Source organism: Musca domestica, unplaced genomic scaffold (genome assembly GCF_030504385.1).
Source record: "Musca domestica strain aabys unplaced genomic scaffold, Musca_domestica.polishedcontigs.V.1.1 16, whole genome shotgun sequence".
Classification (NCBI taxonomy): Eukaryota; Metazoa; Arthropoda; class Insecta; order Diptera; family Muscidae; genus Musca; species Musca domestica.
In genome coordinates, this window is record NW_026712219.1 from 4362549 (window position 1) to 4384122 (window position 21574).

The window sequence follows — 21574 nt, forward strand, 5'->3', positions numbered from 1 at the left end:
TACGCAAAGATTTCAATACAATATTTTATTCACATATTTTCCTAGGACATTTCTACATTTTTTTTCTTTAGTTAGAATTTCATTCTCCCTTTCGTTGCTTTCTGTTTTTTTTTTTCAATTTATTTTTTTTCCTCCTCCCCTTTTGTTCCATTGTAAAACATTTCGCGACAATGACATTTTTTAATTAATTAATTGTTCTATGCTAATAATATAATCTCAAGCAGATGCCTTTACTGTCAGCCAGAGCCTAAATGAATTTATATAATTCGCTCTGCCTTTGTCGCTGTTCTTCTGTGTAATCGCCTCTATCCTGCCAACGAAATAAAGTACAAACCTCCCTCATTCTGGCTTACTTGATTTTTACACGATTTCTTGTTTTTTTTCGGTGCATTGCGATTTGCTGCAGCCAGCAATCATTTGGTTTCTTTCTTGGAACTAACATCAAACAATTCTCCGTTGAAGCCATTTAGCTGACTGGCTGGCAAGACATATCCTAGATGTTGCGGTACACATTCTCCTGCTCCTCCAACTCGCCTTGCAATTGCCAAGTGGCAGTTGAAGTGAATGTCGTTGAGCTGTCTCGTTGGAATTCTACTGCATAAAAATACCTTTTGGCAAACTGCAAATTAATTGATAAAAGTACAATATAAATAACTAACAATGGGAATCTCTCCTGCTCTCTTCAGGAAAAAGGAACTGATGAAGAGGCAATTTAAAGCACCGAAGGAACAAAGCAACAAACGTCATTTATATATAAACAATTTAATAAAAATCTCTTGAAAATAGAACAAAAAAAGTGGAATTGCATTGGTTAGAACGTTTAGGGTTTAAAATTTCAACAGCTCTTGTTACTTGTACTAAATTGTTAGTTACAATTGCTGTTGAAGAAGTGCCCTCTGCAAGTGTGCAGTAAAATGTTTATGTGCAGGGAACTCGTGCGACAAATTAAATTAATTACCAGAGAATATGTTACTCTACAATGGGTCAAATAGACAGAATGAATTTTAAAGGTCTTCTATAGGTAGGATGCCATTTCCAAGGGTTGCGTAAGTAAAGTTATTCTGAATGCGGAAGACCTTTAGCCACGCAAGCGCTCTGAAATAGTTGAAATTTACATTCAATAGAAGAAGTCAATTGTGAAAACTCAACGTGCTTTTAAAACATTAAAAAATGTGAGAAGTGCGCCTTCTAAAAACACCATTAAGCGTTTATACGAAACATTTTCAACTGGTAAGGCTCTTTCTAATCCGAAGAGGCCATATTAAAGTCGACCAAGGCGATCGGCCGAGAATATCGCTGCCGTACGAGCCAGTGTTGAGAGGTCCCCAAGAACATCCCAAAAACGCCATTCTCAGCAGTTGGGCATGGCTCGGTCCACTTTACAACGGATTATTCGCATTGATTTGCATTTGTTCCCGTACAAAACTCAATTGACGCAAAGAATGTTGCCTGCGGACAAGCCTCGTCGATTGGAATGGGCCCAAAAAAACATGGGTCCGTCGAATATGGGCAACCCTGTACAAAAAGTTTGACTATTATGGTCTTCTATGGAAAGAATACCTTTTATAGGTCTTCCGTATAGGCTTTACACACATAAATCGCCTTTTAAAGATCTCCCACTCAGGAAGGTCCTTTTTAAGGTTTTCAACAAAGAAGACTGTTAAAGGTTCTTCTGAAGAGAGAAAGACATATAAAAATTGATCTGAGTAGAAAATACATATAATAGATCTTCGGAATAGATCAAAAATTTTAAATCTCTTCCAAATTGAGAAGACTATTTTAAGTTTCTCCAGGGAGAAGAAGCCTTTTATAGGTCGGAGAAAATATATACCTCTTAATAAAGAACACAATTTAAAAGGTTCTCAGTATGGAAAACTCCTCTTAAAAGCCATCATCAGACTGAAGACTATTTATAAACGTATTCTTAATATACATAATGAGAGAAGACCGTAATAGGTTCATCTATGGAGAGAAGAGCGGACTTCACTAAAGCGGAAATCATTCGAAATGCTTTTGTTGAGAGAAAATCCTTTAAATGCTTTCCATTGAAAGAGTATGTCCTTCTCTCTACGGGAGAGAGAAGTAAATTCCTTTAAAGGTTCTCAATAGAGAATATCTTCTCTCTAAATGACTTTTAAAGGAAGAAAATCTCTTAAAGATATTCTGCAGAAATAATACCTTTAACTTTTAAAGGAAGAAAATCTCTTAAAGATATTCTGCAGAAATAATAGCTTTTACAGTTATACCAAAGAGAAGGCCTATAAGAATTGTCTATAGATAGAAACGATTTTAATGAGGTCTAAACAACATCTTCTAGCGACAGATAAAATCAAACTAGAGAAAAGCCCCTGCAGATCTTCATCAAACAGGACAAAAGTGACAATTTAACGATCTTCTAGATGCCTAATTAAGGGATTCTAGAGACAGATGTAATCATAAAGGTTTTTAACAAAAAGGATAATTTTTCAAGGTCTGATGGAGACAGAAGACCTTTAACAGGTTTTCTATAGAAAAAGTATATTTTAAAAATTTTTGAAGGCACAAGGCCTTTTAGAGGTCTTACATAGTTAAATGACTTTCTCCAGGTATTCTAGAGACAGAAAACCTTTTGCGGGTATATTATCCACAGAAGGCTCCCTAAAGGGATTTTTATGACTCTTATATAGACAGACAATTTTTTATAAAGCCTATGGGGAGAGTACCTTCTTCGTATCCTTTTAATACCGGTTATCCTGCAGACAGTAGTTGTAGTGTTTTCTACGGACCTTTCAACAGAATATGTCTTCTGTACATAGAAAAGGTCTTCCATTCACAGAGGAAGGCCTCTGTCTGTAGAGGAGTCCTCCATTTGCAAAGGAGGTCATCTGTCTACAGATTGGGTTATCTATCTGCATAGGAGGTTCCCTGTTCACAGATAAGGTTCACTGCCCGCAAAGAATGTTCTCTACACAGAGAATGTCCTCTCTCTGAAGAACAGGTCCTTTTTCTACAGAGCAGATTCTCTGTCTGCAGAGTAGATCCTCTCTTCATAGAGGATGATAGGATGCCATCCATCCACAGAAGCCAAGACGCTTTGTCCACAGAGGTTATTCTATTGGCAAGACGATCTTCTGAAAGAGACCTCAGACTTTCTGAAAGTCTTCCATAGACAAAAGACATTTGTAGGTGTTTGCAATGTTTTCTATAAGGGAATGATTTTTATACATATATCAGACAAAGTTGTATCTGAAAGATCGATCCCTTTAATACCCTATATACCTGCTATGTTACTAAATTTATATTAAACCTTGCAGCCAAATTTTTTTGTTACAATAACAACAACGGCAGCAACAACAAAAATTTACAAACATAAATGGACATTCATAAAATAAAAATGTGTTATGTAAGGAATTTTTCAATTGAATTGGAGATATTCAACAGCAAACATACCCAAAAGCCATAACAATAGTCATCGCAACATCGTCGGCAGGAGCAGACAATGATTCGATGCCAATGGCAACGACGGCGGCGGCAGCAACAACAATGCCGACGACAATATCAACAACATTTTTATCATTTGCCACAATGGTTCAATGCAACATGCCTCCGCTTTCCTATGTTGCTCCACACCAGCGACAGTCACTGCCTTCGACATGGCAGGCAGGAGAGGAACAAACCGAACCAAACCAAAAGTACCCCTATGATGATAATATGAATGTATGTTAAGAATTTGTAGTTGTTTGTTTTGACATATTTATGTAAACAAGATATTATGGAGGTTTACAACACATACCCAGCAACACACCAAACAAGCGAAACAATCAGGCTTTCGCTCTCCTTGTTCCTGTACGGCATTCAACTGTGATGCTGTTGAAAGTGCCACATGCAGTCAAGCAAAGGAGGTAAAGATGAAAACGAAACGAGAGAGAAAAAAAACACAAAACTGCAGGACAATATTAAATAACAACGACATACCTCTGCCATCCAATGCAATGCAATGCAAAAACAAGCAAAGGCATTGTATGTCGAATTGTTTGAGAACAGAAATGCAAAGGAGAAAAAGAGAGAGGGAGGGAGTAAAAAACATGAAAAGAATGCTCATCACAGAACTTTGTTTCCTCAGCTTGCCACCACATACCACCGCACTTTAACGGCAATTTGTATTGAACCAAGTTCGAATGTTTGAGGCACACTCACAAACATGCAACTTTACAAACCCTTTCCTCCCCCAACCTCCACGACTAATACCCTTGCTTTATGTGCGAACAGGATTAATGTCATCGATTCAATGCAATTTTCCATTGGAATTCGAACAAATATTTAATGTTGAATGCATTTTTAGGTCACATCAAGCAAAGGAGCAGAAGAACTATGGAACCAAAGGTTCAAACCAGCTACGACCCAATGCCATATATATACCAAAAAAACGTGTGTATGTATGTTTGGATGCATTGTCCATGAACTTATAGTTTTGCAATCAGATTGAATTTCTTCCACAATTGTAAGCTGCAATTTTCTTACATACCTTTTTTCATGTTTTTGGAATTTCGTTTTTTTTATATATTATTTGACAGGATTTTTCCTTGTGTCCTATGCTTTATTGCAGCATGCCAAGAGATTTATTAATATATTATCAAATTCCATGGAATACAATAGAAATGTGGAAAATGTTTGCAGGAAGTATGGTGGATTGAGCTCGGTGTTGAGTTAAGGGGGTACACTATATCTGAGGTATTATTACTGTAGAGCTAATGCGTCAGGATTTAATCTATATTTTTAATCAAATTGAAAAAAAGAGTATATTACCTTGATATATAATACAGTATTCCAAATAACAATAAACTTGGCCCGAAACTATTCTAAATCTTTTAGTGAAAATATTGAGAATCCCTAAAGTCATATAAAGAAATATACGTCTAATATCAGCTCTTCACATCAGCAACGTACATAGATATGTTTTTTAAACCATTCTATTTTTATTAGAACCAGTTCTTACTGCTGTGATCGTTCTGATTTTATCTTTACTATAATCTGATTTTTCTTCTAACTCGAAGTTCGAAAAGGAAGCAACCTGTATTAGTTGGGTCCTTGGCGATTCGAGAGTTAGGTGAGCCCGATTCGAATTGAGGTCGTTGCACTATCCAAATCTCAGATTTGTCGTGGTACCTATCATCTTCAGCTGCGATGGGGGCAGATGATCTCCAAGTATGGGATTATCTCTGTTGTCTGCTATACATGCTGTAATCGCATCAGAATAAATACTACTCAGTCAAGCTTGATAGGCCTGTTGACCTATAGGCTCTCTTTTTATATTACCTGTACATTTTTCTCTAAATCATGAAGGTCTTTTCTTACTTGCCTTGGCTAAAGTAGCCTAATCACCAAGTGTTGATTGGGAAGGTTGTGTTGATAATACCCAAACAAGTATAACATTGACAGCATTTTAATGCTGCCGTACCGATAAGACCTCTGCCTCCTCATTCAATATTTATATTCATGATTCAAGCTATCGGAGGTATCATCAATAATGGCTCCGAATGCCAGGAGGGTATAATCTTTAGCGTACGAAAGGTAGAGTTTAAACAGTTTCGGAGATAACAACCCACCTTGGGGAACTCCCTTTTTTACACTTCGGATATTCGACTCCTTGTTTCTGAATTTAGCAGTTCTCTGAAGCGGCGATAGGCATATTCTCTGAATTCTTGCAATTGGTAACCCCTGGTTAGGGAAATTGCGGCTTTCAGAGTCTATAAATTCGGGTGGCCTGTTAAAAGCGAGAGTTGCAACAACAAAGTACTCCAAGTACTTCAAAAAAAAGATTTTAAAATTTCCAATACAGGTTGAGATATAACAAGTTGAAAAGCAGTAAGTTCGCCGGGCCGAACTTTGAATACCCTCCACCATTTGGAACGAATCTGGAAATTTTCAAAAAATAAAATCCTTAAAAAATTCTGTTAAAATTTTAAAAATACCGAATGTAGTCGTTATATTGGGGTCTATATGACGTAAACCTACATTCAAATACATTCAAATTCGAAACTTAAAATAAACGGTGAATAATGTAGCTAAAATTATCAAAATCTCGTATATAAAGAGGTACCGTTATATCAGACCCTTGCGAAAACCTAGACAAGCATACAAAATTTTATGTCACAGGCTGTAGCATCCATTACGAACTTCAAATACGACATCTCCAATAATTTCGATGGGTATTGTACCTAAAATTATCAAAATACCGAATATAGGGAGGTACTGATATATAGGGTCTCTACGAAAATCTGCATAGACAATTTTCTTCCACAGACTGTAGTTCCCATTACGAACTCTAAATACGTAATTTGAAACTACTCCGGCGAATAATGACGCTAAAATCATCAAAATACCGAATGTTGGGAGGTACTGTTATATGGGGGCTATATAAAGACGTGGACCTGCACAGACAATTTTTTGTCATAGGCTGTAGTATCTACTACGAACTTCAAATACTAAATTTGAAACAATTCCGGTTAATAATGTTGCTAAATCATCAAAATATCGAATAGAGTTATATGGGGGCCGTTATATGGGAGCAATACGAAGACGTGGACCTGCACAGACAATTTTCTGTCATAGGCTGTAGTATTCATTTCGAACTTCAAATACCAAATTTGAAACAATTCCGTTGAATAATGTCGCTAAAAGCATCAAAATACCGAATATTGGGCGGTACCGTTATATGGGGGCTATATGAAAACATGGACCTACATGACCCATTTAAGAACTTAGCCTGCCTACTGGAACAATATACACATGCGCCTTAGCCTTCTATCTCAATTCGTTTGAAAAATAGCGTGATTACAACAGCCAGACAAACAGACAGACGAACTTCGCTAAATCGACTTAGAATTTAACGCTGATCAAGAATACATAAGTCAAGCTCAACAGGGTCTTCTTTCCCCGCTAATTATTCCAAGCCCGTTCCCTTGGCTGTGGTTTCGCTAGATAGTAGATAGGGACAGTAGGAATCTCGTTAATTGTTGGTCTGAAATGAGTATTTCGAGGAGCTACAAACGGAATGACAAAGTTAATATACCCTCCATAGTATGGTGGAGGGTACAAAAAAATGCAACAAAGTCAAACGCCATAATTTTTATATGTTTTTTTTTTTTTTTTAATTTTATTGAATGGAAGCAAGAAATTTCGGAAATAGCATCAAATTTTAGAATAAGTTTAGATTTGTTCGAATTGATCACCTTTGACACGAATTATGGCCTTCAAATGGCCAATGTCACACGCTTCTCGAATGTTGCTCTGCAGTATTTTGGCCCATTCCCGGCGTACGCTTGCTTCAGGTGATCTACACTCTGGTATTATTTAGTGCCAACCTTGCTTCCAAAATACTCAAGACGCAATAGTCCAACGGATTGGTATTCGCGAGATTTTGGTGGCTATGTACGCTGGAAATAAAGCGAGGAACCTCATTTTGTAAACATTCTTTGGTGGCGCGTGCTGAGTGCGATCGTGCCGAGTCCTGTTGGAATGTCCAAGGTCTGCGGCCAAAATGTTTGCGTGGCTTCAATACACCCTCCAGAATGTTTTCGCGATAATATTCGGCATTTATTCTGTTGCCACGGTCGATTAATAAGAGCGGAGAACGATGGTTATGCCAGGCTATTATGGCGGGCCACACCATCACCATGACCGGAGCTCTGGTGGCCAACCGAAGGTGCACATTTTCAGCTGACCTCTTTTGCAAGTAAACACGATCATTTTGTTTGTTCACGAACTACTGAACAACGAATGCTTTCTCATCAAATTCGGCAGTTCACCACTTTCGGCCAAGCGAAGCAACTCTTTAGCTCTTTTGAGTCTATTTTCTTTCCGTTGTGGTGTAAGTTCTTGCAATATTTGGAATTTCAATTACATTACCCCGAGCTCATTTTTCAATATTTGCCAAATGGAATATTGCGATATATTCAGCTCACGATCCATTTTTCGGCCACTGCGACGCGGGTTTCGATCATGTCGCTTCTTTACTTTTCGAACCATTTCTGCTGATGTTGCTGTTTTCTTCCGTCCACTTCCTTGACGTCGGGCTACGCTACCGGCATCACGGTAACGAGCAATGGTACGAGACACATTTAAATGTTGGAGTGCTCTAACGATAGCCACTTGTGGTTTTCCAGCCAAATATAAAGAAATCACACTATCACGTTTGAATTTCATCACGAATAACTTTTTTTTTTAAACTTCTTACCAAAATGCTTTTGTACGCTTGTAAACAATATAATGAGCTGTCAATGGAATAATTAAAGCAGCTGTCGAACGAGTGGCTTAGAAATGACAGCAGTCTGAAGTTGGTTGCAGTTTTTTTCATCTCAACCTATATATGTTTGTCTAATCGCTTAAATCCAAGCCCAAGATTTGTTAATTATTTTATCTATTTCGAATTCTTTTTGAAGAATATATTTTAAATTTATGAAAAGTTTACGAAATAAAAACTCAGGCATTTAAGAATACAAAATAATGTTTACGAGATTTGTTGTTGCGTTTATCTGAATTAAAATGTTTTTTTATTAACTTGTTATTTAGAAACAATTTTATTAAGAAACTTAAACGTAGTATGTTACTGTATCAAATACTAATTTTGATTTTTGTGGCAGTTCCTATTTTTGGTTATTTATTTTCACTATCTTGTGAAAAATAGAGATAAAGATCCTTAAATACCATGTCCAACACAACATACTTTTATAAAATATAACCCATGGCAATGACTTTATTTATAACAATATGGCCAGGAATATTTATTACTACACAAATAAATAAAATATGTTGACCACAAAACACACACACACACGAATTTATGGCAACAATATAAGGGCCGATAACATGTATATTATTAATAACAATTGATATTTATATTTGGTCAAGCATTTTGCTACACTACTTTATTGACAAAAGCAATGCTATAATGTTTCACATATTTCTTTTATCTCAACATGAGATATCGATATTATTATTGTTTATGTTTCGTCTTTGACATGATACCCAAAAATATCCTTCTTCTCCCTAAAGCAGCACAGCGCACACATATCCTTATATAGTCGTTAAATCATTGTTGATTTATGGAAAATATTGTTTTCGATTTTATGGATTACACGCAATGCAGGCTGGCCATCCTTGCTATTGATATTTTTGTCTTTTCTCCATTTCTTTCTCCATCGCCACATTAAAGTCGAATAGAAATAGCAACAAACTTGAAATAAATGATAACATTTCCTAGGTCATAAATAATAAAAACAAAGTTCGAGATGGAAAGGATAAGAATGCCCAACCGCAATATCCCCGTTGAGAGTGTTCGTATTGGAATCTAAGCCCCTTTAATTGAAAGTAATGGTTTTGCGATGCCTCCCAAGGATTCTTGGCGTGGTTAATGTTTCACTCAGTGCCATCGACGTGAGAGATTATATGCTGCATGCTAGGCTAAAAAAAGGCTACCATAAGGACTTTATTTTAGTCTTTATTTGGGCGGATTAAAAATGAAATAGACATGTGCGAGAGAGAGGTCAAAAGATTACCGAAAATGTAATATATCCCAGTGGTGGAAATAAATAGAACTGTAAAAATGAACGGGTTGGAAAATATCAGTCGAATAAACGAGAGATAAAAAAAAAATGAGATAAAAAAAAACTGGAACAAAGTCAAACACCATAATTTTTTATTTTTTTTTTTATAGCATCAAATTTTAGAATAAGTTTAGATTTGTTCGAATTGGTCACCTTTGGAACGAATTATGGCCTTAAAATGGCCAATAAATGTCCCAAATGTTGGTCTGCGATATTTTGTCCCATTCCCGGCGAAGCACTTGCTTGAGGTGATCGACACTTTGGTATTTTTTAGTGCCAACCTTGCTTTCCAAAATACTCCAGGCACAATAGTCCAAAGGATTGGTATCCGGATATTTTGGTGGCCATTGTGCGCTGGAAATGAAGTGAGGAACCTCATTTTGTAACCATTTTTGGGGGGCGCGTACTGGTGCTTAGTCCTGTTGGAATATCCAAGGTCGGCGGTCCCAAGGCTTTAATACACCTTCCAGAATATTTTCGCGATAATATTCGGCATTTATTCTGATGCCACGGTCGATTAATACGAGTGGAGAGCGACCATCGGCTGTTATGGCGCCCCACACCATCACCATGGCCGGCGCTTGAGTTCTGGTGGCCAACCGATTGTGCATATTTTCAGTTGACGTCTTTGGCAAGTAAGCACGATCGTTTTGTTTTATTACAAATTGCTGGACAACGAATGTTTTCTCATCGGAGAAAACCAAATTCGGCAGTTCACCTCTTCCGGCTAAGCGAAGCAAGTCTTTAGCTCTTTTGAGTCTATTTTCTTTCTGTTGCGGTGTAAATACATGCACTTTTTGAAATATCAATGGCTTTACCCCGAGCTTATTACTTAATAATTACCGTATGGAATTTAGATAACTTCAGCTCACGAGCGATTTTCCGGCCACTGTGACGCGGGTTTCGATCAAGTCGCTTCTTTACTTTTCGTTCACATTTAAATGCTGGAGTGCTCTAGCCACTTGTGGTTTTCCAGCCAAATATAAATAAATCACACTATCACGCTTGAATTCCATCACGAATAACTTTTTTTCTGAAAAATTCTCACCAAAATGCTTTTGTAGTTCTTGAGTAATTTCAAACTTACGTCAGAAGGTCCATCAACGCGTTTTTTAGGAAGTTTTTAATTTTAAATTAACAGTCCGTAAAAAAACTACTTTTGGATCATACACAATTAATAAATTACAAAACTCTTCTCAAAAATCGTTTGGATTGTAATTGAAAATGTTCCGAAAAACTGTCTTTTGAAATTATCTTCAAAATGTGCTCACAGGGAAAATATGTTAGACCAGGAAGATTTTTGATAATTTTATATTCTTCTTTAAGGGTTAAAAGACTCATGATTTGGTCAGGAAATCCTCGAAAAACATTTTGGCAGTCCACGGATTTTCTCGATTTTAAAGAGAAAATTTTGAAAATATCCTTTTAAATTTTATAATTTGAATAAGAAACAAATTGATTTCGAAATTTAAGAATCAAAAATAAAACATCATCCACAGTCAATCGGTGATATTTATCATCCGTTCATCCATTAGGCTTCAACAAATGATTAATTTGTTTTTACTTGAAGACGACTATTTTTATTTCCCCAAAATGTTCCCCATCAACGATTTACCAACTCTCAAATGATTTAAAAAACAACAAAAACAACACTCGAACATTTAAATATGCATCGCTTTGACCTAATTCCATCAATTGTTGTTTATTTTCTTAATTCTCCGTTTGAACAAATTAAGACTTCGAAATCTCTGTGAAACACCAGTGGAATAATTTCCATGTATTGGTTTTTTTCTTTGGTGTTTTTCTTAAATATTTTCCCTTTGGAATATTCAAAAATTTCTTCCACAGCAAGTAAACAAATTCCATTTACCTTTAAGAAGGTAAAACTCCAGCCACAATAAACAACAGCAGCAAAACAAACAGGCGAATGGGGAAATGAAAGACACAACACGTGCGTGATTTATACGAAATGAAAATATCGGGAGAAGGAATGAAAAAACAACAAAGACAAGTTTTTAAATTGTTCGAATTTATGTAGATAGGTGTTCGGAAGTAAGGGGAAGTGCGGCGGAGATTCAATAATAAAATAAACAAACATTAAATATCAATTATATTTTTTAAGCGAATTTGTATCGAGGAAAAATGTTTGCGATAATGGCATCTTAATTCTGGTTCTATGCAAATATGAAGTGAAAACCTTTCTAAAAAATATATCTTAAATGAACAATTTTTATTTCAATTTTTCATATAACAAGAATAAAATCCCTAAAGACTAAGGAGATTGTCAATACCGGTTCACTTCTTCGGGTATTTCCCCATAATTGGTGAACATTTTTAAGAAAGTAATTTACCTCACTGGAAGAGAAATTCTCATCCTATTTTTTTTTTTTCAAACTTGACAAATCAGAATACTTGCATCACTGCTAGTTCAGGTGCGAAAATGGACAATATCGTCCCACTCCTTCTTGTAACTACCCCACAAAGTGTTCAAACATTGAATAACCATAATTCCTATAGAATGTGAAATAAGAATCCGAATATCTTCAAATTTCACAGATCCCAATATTTCTATCAACCCTAGATTTGATATGGAGATTAGCTGGAAGGGACGACTACTTCTGGTACCTTACACACAAAGGGTCAATATTTTTTCTCATAAAAGGAAATACGCTTTAGAGGTTTTTCAAACTTGACACATCCTAATAGTTTTACCAAAACTATATGTAAAATGAAAATGGGATGTAGTGGACCACTATTTTTGGTACCTCCCACACAAAGAGTCAAAAGTTTGGATAATAGCCCTATAATTTGCGAAACAAGAGATTCTCTTGAAACATCGTATATGTTAATACTACACGTATATAAACCCGCTACTTTGTCAACGAAAAATCCATGTTAAAATTGTAGATTCGTTCCAACAATTCGTGTTAGGCATTTTTAGTACCCTGAATTCACACCTTGGTCAGTTTGATAAAAATTTTTTAGTCAAGACCTCATAAATCGTTCTGAATATTCAGATGTTTCATACTATTCAGACCTTGCCCTTTTTCATGAAAAATAATAGCAAATTTTTACCGTTTACTCCAAAAAGTCTTCAAAATCTTTCATTTTGAAGGTCACCGAGGAGGGTATTATTGAAACCATGGAACCACATCCAATTTTTCTTTTCAAAATCATTTTAATGTGTCCGTAAGTAAACCCTAGTAACTAAGAGGGACCACAATATCAATTTGCAGCTCTATCGTTGCACCCAATACCAAACTTAGTAGCATTTGGTACTCATATCCAAAACAATCTACATCTCTCTATCCTAGACACCAACAGTAATCCAAAATTAGTAATTTCGGATTCCAGCTCTATCCTTTCACCCAATACCCAATTTAATAATTTTCGTACAATTTTGGTACCCATTTGCAAAACCATTCCATATATTTGAGATATTCACCAACAGTTACGGAAACATAAAATTTTAGGATTACAGATCTATTCCTTCACCCAAATAATAATTTAGTACCATTTAGTGCTTTTCGTACAATTTTAGTACGCATTTCCAAAACCAAGTGACGTCCATATTAAATTTGAGGATGTGAGCTCTACTCCTTCACTTTTACCAAATATAGTACCATTTAGTACTCTTCGAACAATTATAGTACGCATTTGCAAAACCGAAACAAAATACCAACAGAAACCTCAATACCAAATTTCAGGTTTCCAGCTTTATATTTTCAACCGATACAAAATTTAGTTCTTTTCGCACAGTTAAAATACGCAAAACAATCTCCATACATCAACCTCAGACACCAGCAGGGACATCCTTATAAAATTTCTGGATTTTAGCTATATCCCTTCACCCAATACCAAACTAAATACAATTTAGTACTTTTCAAACAATTATGGTACGTATTTTTAAAACAATTCCCATATATCCATACAACAACCTCCATATCTTAATATCAAATTGGAAAATTCCAGCCCTGTGCCTTCATCCAATACCAAATTTAGCATCAGTTAGTAGGTATTTCCAAACCACCGACAAATATCAAAAACAGAGTCCGTCAATAATCTAGATATCATATTCCGGAAATGTATTTCTATCCCTTCATTTAATACCAAATATTGTATATTGTAAATATTGTATAGTACTTTTCGTAAATTATAGTACACATCTCCGAAACCACCTGCATATGTCCAGTCTACACATGAACAGCGACTCTAATATAAAATTTCACTTTTCAAACAGTATCTGTTCACCCAATACTAAATTGTTCCAAATATAGTACTATTTAGTACTTTTTGTGCATTTGTATTACACATTTCCAAAACTACCTCTTAATCTTAAACCTACTACCAAAGGGACCCCAATATACAATTTCAGCGTCATCCGTCCACCCTGAACGAAAGTGTTGCAAATTTAGCACCATTTAGCAAAGTTCGCACACTTAGCAGACATTTTCAAAATCCCCTTCATTTATTAAACTTGCCTTCCAACCTTGATTCTCGTACCAAATTTCAAGTTTTTAGTTATATCCCTTCACATAACAGCACATGATATGGGAATTGAGTCAACGATTTGTTTAAAACTTCGTATCTATGTTTTTTACCAACTACAGATAAAATACAAATATGGGGTATATTCGGTCCCTTTTGGTACCTTCCCCACACATTTTGAATACCTCTCATAAGATGCAAAACAATTTACAGATATTTCTTTTAACTTTGAACAAAGGGTCAATATTTTGAATAATTATGAATAAAAAAAATTAAAAAAGAATTGAAAATAATTCCCAGCTCTTTTCAAAATTCGTACATTGCAATATTCGTACTAACATTAAATTTAGTCAGGGCTATCACAGAAACCTTGTCGGTTTTGCTTATTGTCGTTTTTGTAAACCAATGTTGGTTTCATTTGGTGTCATGACAACAAGTTGGTTTTGTCAATTTCGAATTTAAATAAAACCAATGTTCGAAACAGCTGTTGTTGCTTACATGTGTTGTTTGTTTATTTGTCATTGAGATATCAGTAAAAGTAAAGTAAATAAAAAAGGAATAAGTAAATAAAGTAAGATGGCATCAGCAGTGGTAGTTTTTGTGTTGTTGGACGAAGAACGCTCAGAAAAGGTGACGAGAAAAGCTCTTCGATATTTCAGCAACCCACTGGAGTTGCCGGAGATAGCGTAAGTAATTATTTTATTGTGAACTTACTCATAAAGCTGCTTTGCAGATTTATGGTTTATGGTCCTTTAAGAATTATTTAAAAAATCCTTAAAAAATCCACGTTTATGGTCCTTTAAATATTCTTTAAAAAATCCTTAAAAATCCACGTTTATGGTCCTTTAAATATCCTTTAAAAAATCTTTAAAAAAAAATCCACGTTTATAGTCCTTTAAAAATTGTTTAAAAAATCCACATTTTTAGTCCTTATCCTTAAAAATCCACGATTATGGTCCTTTAAATATCCTTTAAAAATTCTTTAAAAAAAATCCACGTTTATAGTCCTTTAAAAATTGTTTAAAAAATCCACATTTTTAGTCCTTTAAATATCCTTTAAAAATTGTTTAAAAAACCCACATTTTTAGTCCTTTGAATATCCTTTAAAAATTCCTTAAAAAATCCACATTTTTAGTCCTTTGAATATCCTTTAAAAATTGTTTAAAAAAATCCACATTTTTAGTCCTTTAAATAACCTTGAAAAATTGTTAAAAAAAAATCCACATTATCAGTCCTTTAAATATCCTTTAAAAATTGTTTAAAAAATCCACATTTTTAGTCCTTTGAATATCCTTTAAAAATTGTTTAAAAAATCCACATTTTTAGTCCTTTAAATATCCCTTAAAAATTCCTTAAAAAATCCACATTTTTAGTCCTTTAAATATCCTTTAAAAATCCACATTTTTAGTCCTTTAAAAATTGTTTAAAAAATCCAAAGCAAATGAAAAGTGACAGCTCTAAGCAACTTGGTTTATTTCCAATAACAAAACCAATAACATTGGCTTCTATGACAACCAAAACCCATAAAATTCTAATTCGAAAATAAAACCAATAACATTGATTTTCATGACACCGAAGCATTTTTTTTTGTCGTTTTTAAAACCAATATTGACAAAATTGGTTTCTATGACAGCCCTGAGTATAAAAGTATACGTATCAAAAAAATTAAAAAAAAAAATCTAATATTAAAAAAAATACAACCCGACTGACACTTTTATTTAAAAAAAAATGTTTTTTTTTATTTTATCTCTGGTATCCGACTCTAACTCGGAATTGCGGGATCTTCGGGGAATAAATTTTAATTATTGAATTAAATTTTGATACTCATTCTTTTTGCCCCTAAGTAAATATCACCTTCCATTTGGCACTCTAATGGCAGCCAATGAAACCCATTAGCAGCCATGCACTGTTGCTCAAAATTTCTCACACATTCCCAGATAACCCCTCCTTCTCAAATCAATTCATTTTCTCGAGTGTATCTCTTAAGTCATTCATAAACCAACTCAACAAAAAAAAAAAAACTACAACAAAAACAATTTAAAACAACAACAAAATAACGAAAAACAAACAATTGCTGCAAAGTGCACATCAGAGTGTTAAAAGGGTGCAACATGCAATTTAGAAATTATTTTATTTACATTAGCGTTTTCAAAGTGTTGTTGGTGGCGGAACACAAACAACAGCAACAACAATAATAACAAAGAGCAGTGTTGGAAAATGTGGCATGCAGTAGTCGGGCGTTGCTTATGACCGAAAAATTAAGGACAGGTAGCAGCTGGAATTTAGTTATTAATGTAACAAACAAATGGTAGGTAGGATGGCTGACTGAATGACCAGCTTTGTGGCACCATGACTTGGCGGAATTATTTGGGATCTTTGTGTGTAATGGTGTTTTAAGAGCTCTTAGGGGCTTTAAAAGAGACATCGACCAAACGTCATCAGCGGGCAAATGTAGCCAGGCATATTCGGATTACCTCGATGCAGAGAGATACAAAAATTGCCACATTTAGAATTGCACTGATTGTTTTTTTCTGTTGGTCTTCCTTCCCCCCTCTCTATCCATCTCGCACTCTAGCACTCTATTCCATTTGCTATGCCTTCGTACAACAATTAATGCCACAAAACAATACATATATTTACAACAAATGGGGAACGAATTTTTATTTGTAACAGCGATTCCTCCATGGCATGCCATGGTCAACACAAACACACATACAAACAGACAAAAACTGAAACCATAGCAAAATATAAATGCCACTAAGGGCAAAGTCCAATCCAACAATTCAAACAAGATTTATGACCGCAATTAAACGGAGAGAAGAGTGTCGTTTTTGAAAGGAACCTAAAAAGCGGAAGATAAATCATCGAAATCGTTCATAAAAAAGCGATTTATCAATTGTTACAACAATAAAAAAGAACAAAAAGGCCGGGTGATGAAAATGTAAAAATAAAGAAGAACAAAAATGTAAAATAATCAAAATTCAGCAGTTTTCTGTAACATCCAAATGACCATCAGAAAAAAATAAGTTTTAATTAGTTCAAAATGGATATTGAAAACAAGAAACGGGTTTACTTTCCTTTTAGGAAAGCGCTTACATGATAACCTTAATAGAGGTTAGAGGTTACTCCGGTAAAGCACCCAATTTTTGGAAAACAAATAAATCTACGTTTGAGTAAGATGACCGGAGGCTGTTGAGTTAAAATATATTGGAGGAGGAGGAGAAAAAAATGGAAAGGGTCCCTTTATTCCCTTTATTTATTGATCAGGATAACTCAAATTCTTCCGATGTGCCGGTAAATGCTTAGGGGTAGCCCTGATACAATGGTACCACCTAATTTAAGGTATTTAGAAGTTTCTGACCGCATTTTCTCACTGCGAATTTCGCCTCCCAACAAAGAAAAAAAAAAAAAAAAAAAAAACAACCAAAATCTTTTTAAGTCTTCATACAGCTTCGATGTTTAAGTTCATTATTTAACTTTAAGCAAAAAAGCCATATCTAAATAAACCACATTCTCTCACTAAGAACGTCTACTCCCCACAAAAAATCTGTATGCATTTCATATAGCTTTCATATTACGGTAGGTTTCTAAGGTTCAAATTTATAAATTTTTTCAAGATTGACCTTAATTTTCATTAATATTTTGATGATTTTTTTACCTTAGTTTATTTAAAATACTTACATTATTTATTTTCTATTTGTAAAAAAAATATTTATTATTGTTTTTTTTCCTAATTTCAGGTACGTTTTTAATATTCCAATCCATTCGTAAGTACAAAAATTCTATAAGGCATATTAGAGGCTATCAATCGGAAATGGAACATAATATTATAGCTTGTATTTTTTGCAAATATGTATACAGAGCCGAAAATACAATGACTTTTTTAACCATGTACATGGTTAATTTTTTCATGGTAAATGTTTGAGATTACAAACACAAAATAACGTTATATAAGGTCAAATGTAGATGAAAAATAGTTTAATTAACGTTGTATAAGGTTGTTGTTTTTTGAGAGAGACGGAAAAATGTGAGAGACACATAAAAATTTAAAGAGCCTTCGGCTCTGTTGTGGTCAACAATTTTGAACTGCTTTGTGTTTGACGAAGTTCAATATTACAATATACGAAGTTGCAACGAATGTGACTGTCATATTCCCCCTCCTCCTTTTTATCGAATCTCTTTCTGTGGTCTGAATATGTGTAAGAAAGATCAAATAGACAATCACTTCTTTAGTTGGTGTTGAATAGTGCAAGGGAGTTGTGCACGTGCTCGTGGGAATAGTGCTTGGTATAAAGGTAAGTAAAAGCTGGTGAAATTAACAAATATATTTGATTGTAATTTGTATTTGTTTTAATAGAAAACCCTGATACTATTTCAACATAGTAATGTGTTATTGCTATATTCAAATTGTATCAGATTTGTCTATCAAATAAACTATAAATTACAATAAAGAAACAAAAATAACGGTAATACATGAAAAAAACAAGCAACAACAACGTATATGCAGCGACAAGCAAAAATGAGGAGAGAAATAATGTGTGAGTGTTTATTCATACATATGTGTTCTTTTTGTCTTTGCTTGTGGCTGCTACGACGTACATTAGCGTATGCATTTGTCACCAAATGTACGTTGTTGTTGTTGTTGTTGAAGCGACAGTGTTCGTATTTATGTATATCTTTTTGTTTTTTCTTCTCAGTTGTTTTTTTTTTCTCTGGTGTCTTTTTTTTTTTTGGGTGCTCGTGCGTACATTTTTGGTAAGTTGTGACAATACTATTTGCTTTTATTAACTACTACTTTCTTCTTCTGTTTTTGCAGTTGGTGTTTGGCGTTTTGTAGTTTTTTTCACAATGGCTGAGGAATATAATTTAAAATCACTCGGTAAGGCGTTAAAAAATAAAATTTATATTAAACATATATCTTTCTTTACCAGCCCTCCCTTAAATATACATACAATTTGTAATGGAAATACATATTTTAGAAATATGCGGTATTAATAAATAAATAATAAATAAACTTGTAAAAATTACATTTTTCTTGTTTTATTCAAACAAAGGTTAATTTATTATTAAAAATTATCATATGAACTGTTTAGACAAACTGACTATGAAATGTTATTATTAACAATTCTCATGGTTACAAAAATTTAACAGTGCATTGTTAAAAAAAACAATTTTTTTCAATATCAACAATTTTCGTGGTTAAAAAAGTCAATCATGCAATAGCTAAATTAACGATGATTATTTTTAAATACCAGTCAACAAGAAAATGTTTAAATTAACCTTACATAACGTAGACTCCAAATCATGTTTATTTATGGTTAAGCTAACCTTGTATAAGGTTAATTTTTTTCTCTGTGTAGATACTAGCAAGAACCCGCTAAATGGTCATTGAAAATTCCACCTTAAAATTAGATTTTTTGCCAACAGTTCATGCTACCATTTTTAGTACTCAATTTGTTCATTTTAGCAAAAAAAAAAATCAAAACTTTATACTTCGTACTAAATTCTCAGACTTTTTAGGTTTTATATATTACTAGCTGAACCCGATGCGCTTCACTACCCCTTTTGATTTTATATGCATTCAAAATTTTATTTACGAATATATGTTGGATAAAAAAAATATTACACTACCTTAATGCGTTAATAACAAAACCATTAGAAAAGCAGTAACATGACATGCATACACGAAGGGTTTGTCCTTCGGATTTATTTATTTCATAGCAAATACCAAACGTGCAGTTTTTGAAGTTGAGTGGCGTTTCTATTGCAATTAGTGAATTCGAGGTAGCAACATACTTCCCCGTAATAAGCGTCTTTCAAATTGACTGTTGTGTTGTTGTGGTTCTTATTAAAATCATATCCCAATCTGATCCGATTTAAATATAATTTTAAAAAACGTACTTTTACACCAAATTCCGCCACAACTTTCATATTTCATTGAAATTGGTGCGTCAAATATTTGAAATCGGCAGAGAATATATATATGGGAGTTGGATATAGCTCTTTACTAATTTCCAATTAATTTATCACATTTATTATTGTAACCAAATTTTGCCACACATTCTGAATTTCATTGGAATCGCTCATATATATCGTGTTTGGTACATAACATGTACGAAGTCGGCCGAAATATATATGTTAGCTATACCCAAACCTCAACCGATTTCAATATAATTTGGCAATTTTTTTCTGGCGCCAGATTTCGTCTCTCTCGCTTTAGGTCCATCAAATATGTGAAATCGACCGAAAATATATATGGGAGCTATAATCAAATCTGAGCGAATTTGAATATAATTCGTCAAATTTATTTTCTAATCAAAATCCCGTCACATATTCCAAATTTCATTGGAATCGAACATACATATCGTGTAAGGTGCATAAAATATATGAAATCGGTCGAAAATATATATGAGAGCTATATCCAAATCTGAACCGATTTCAATATAATTTGATAAATTTATTTTCGGATCAAATCCCGTTAAACATTCCAAATTTCATTGGAATCGAACATTCATATCGTGTTTGAGGCATCAACTGAACGAAATCGTTCGAAAATATATGTGGAAGCTATATCCAAATAAATAATATATATAAAATCCATCACATGTTTCAAATTTCATTGAAATTTGGGATACATAGCGTGTTTGGTGCATCAATTGCTTGAAATCGGCCGAAAATATATATGGGAGCTATATCCAAATCTGAACCGATTTCAATATAATTTGGCAAATTTATTTTTGTTCCAAACTCCGTTACGCATTCCAAATAGCTCTATCCTTAGACTGCTCTATCCTCGTACAGTTGTACTTCGCATGTCCAAAACCATCTCCTTCTCTCCGCCCTAAACACCAACAGTGACCTTGATACCAAATCTCAGAATTCCATTTCTATTCCAACATCCAACACCACATTTTGTGGCATTTTGAACATTTCTTATGTTTATAGTAAGCATTTTCGAAAACCCTCTCCTCTAAAATACAGAGACCAGCGGTGGCAACCGTATCAGTTTTCACGATTTCAACATATTCCTTACCTCAATACCAAATTTAGTACCATTAACGTTTTCGGACACTTTAAGCAAGCATTTTCAAAACAATCTCCATGTCTCAACCTCAGATACCAACTGTGACAATAATATCAAATTTCAGAATTTCATCTCAGTACTTTCACATTACCAAATTAAGTACCATTTAGTACAATTACAGAGCAGATTTCCAAGACTACTTCCATATCTTAACCACAGACACTTACAGTGATATCTATATCAAATTTAAAGTCTTTGGCTTTATTCCTTCGTTAAATACCAGATTTAGTACTTTTGTTATATGTAGTTCCAAGCCCATCACCTTATCTCAATTCCAGATACCAACAGAGACCTCAGTATCAAATTTAAGGATTCCAGCCCTATCGCTTCATCCAATACCAAATTGTGTACCGTTTAGTACTTTTGTAAAATTATAGTATATATTTCCGAAATCACCTCCATATGTCCAGGCTACACA

At 34.2% G+C, this 21574-nt stretch overlaps 1 protein-coding gene and 1 long non-coding RNA gene across 10 annotated transcripts in view; both read left to right on the top strand.

The window, feature by feature from the left end:
• Window positions 1-21574, top strand: part of LOC101897210 (PDZ and LIM domain protein Zasp) — a 368113-nt gene that overhangs the window by 180437 nt on the left and 166102 nt on the right. The window lies entirely within an intron of this gene.
• On the top strand, window positions 18215-19099 carry LOC131801391 (uncharacterized). The gene is made up of 2 exons (XR_009341808.1): window positions 18215-18827; window positions 18889-19099. It is a non-coding gene; the product is annotated as an uncharacterized LOC131801391 (long non-coding RNA).